Below are 1587 nucleotides of genomic sequence, written 5' to 3'. Positions count from 1 at the left end.
GTTATAAATAAAATTGTAATTAGAATAAATGAAAATTTAACATTCCATTATATATGTAAAATTGGTAACAATTCAACATCTATGAAAAAAATATCCTTCTTTTCGAAACGTGGGAGGAACTTCATCCATTAGAACAAAATTTCACCGGGGCGTGCAGGAGGCAGGTGAAGGCGGGGAGGAGGGAAGAGCCAGCGCACACCAGCTCGCTCCCGTCAGTCTACCACTGCTCGCAGATGGGGAAGGTTGTCAGTGTTTCTCTTCGTCTGCTGTTTTTCTCTGGAAGGAAACTTGAGTGATATGTTTTTTTTCTTTTTTCGTGGTAATTTATTATATCGCAAAATATCCAATTAAAACTTCTACTTGTTTGTGTTTCATGACGTGATTCATGACTGAGGGACGAGTTTTAGAAATGTGCAACGAAGAACATTTCCTTCATGTTTAACGACTGAACCATCTTGCACTCTACACTTCACTCTCCGGGACCTGACGCGAGGTATGTTGGAGCTCAGCATCATGCCTTGTCCCACACAATACTGTGATATGTTAGTTGCAACACGGCGTCAGAAACGACAAAAAGAGATAAAAATATCACGACAAAAAATCTCAAAATATTTAATATATCATGGGTGAGGAAAGTGAGCACTGGAGCAAGAAGGGTGGCTGCGTGGTGCTTGATGTCACGAGAGAGAGAGAGAGAGAGAGAGAGAGAGAGAGAGAGAGAGAGAGAGAGAGAGAGAGAGAGAGAGAGAGGTTTTTGCAGGCCACTAGACTTCAACAACAAAAATACACGGACGCGAACCTTGCCTTCCTTTAAAAACTGAAATTTATAATAGAGAGAGAGAGAGAGAGAGAGAGAGAGAGAGAGAGAGAGAGAGAGAGAGTATAATTATAATACACTGATCACTTAAATGCAAAACCCTCGGTGAGTAAGGAGCGTGCCGTGCCTAATGAGGGAAGGCTGGGATGGTGGCCGCTCACTGTTTGATGTCGCTTGCTGCTCACTGTTGTAGAAGCAAACAACACAAATCACGAATGACTGATAGATATGCTTCGACACGGGGGAAAAATAAACAGAGAGAGAGAGAGAGAGAGAGAGAGAGAGAGAGAGAGAGAGAGAGAGAGAGAGAGAGAGAGAGAGAGAGAGAGAGAGTGGCAAATTAGAACACCTCTGTTGGAAAAATAACAAAAAGCAAACAATAGATTCAGGTCACTTTTTATTCTCAGGTGCGTAAAATTAATCGCCAATTAGAAATGCCATTTTTTTTCGTCGGTGGAAAGAGCTTCAAAACAGTGTTAGCGTTATTCCTATGACGGCTTCACCTGATGGGAGACAAATGCAGATCAACAAAGAACATCATAGCGAGATTCTTAACGTGGAGATAAAGGGAACAATTACCTATTCCATCTCGAGCAAATCATAGCGAGGGTTTTAATTGATGCTTGGTTTCTTTCTGCCTAGAGCTTTGGTAGCGCGTGTGTCAAGGCCGTGCTAATGAATGGTTGTGGATCTCTTTTATGAACGTGACCTGGGCCTTGCAATGAAGGGAGGGCATTCATTAGCTGGTGGTATATTACTGTCACTTGAAA

At 42.2% G+C, this 1587-nt stretch overlaps 1 protein-coding gene across 2 annotated transcripts in view; it reads left to right on the top strand.

Moving 5' to 3' along the window:
• Window positions 1-210: 210 nt before the first annotated feature.
• LOC123504606 overlaps window positions 211-1587 on the top strand; it is a 105434-nt gene continuing 104057 nt past the window's right edge. For both annotated transcript variants that reach the window (XM_045255268.1, XM_045255267.1), the window contains exon 1: window positions 211-493. The gene's annotated coding sequence lies outside the window, so the exon portion shown is untranslated. The remainder of the gene's footprint in view (window positions 494-1587) is intronic.

This window comes from Portunus trituberculatus, chromosome 16, assembly GCF_017591435.1.
Source record: "Portunus trituberculatus isolate SZX2019 chromosome 16, ASM1759143v1, whole genome shotgun sequence".
NCBI lineage: Eukaryota > Metazoa > Arthropoda > Malacostraca > Decapoda > Portunidae > Portunus > Portunus trituberculatus.
Note: the sequence above shows the minus strand (reverse complement) of the source record. Positions and strands in the feature narration are given on the sequence as shown.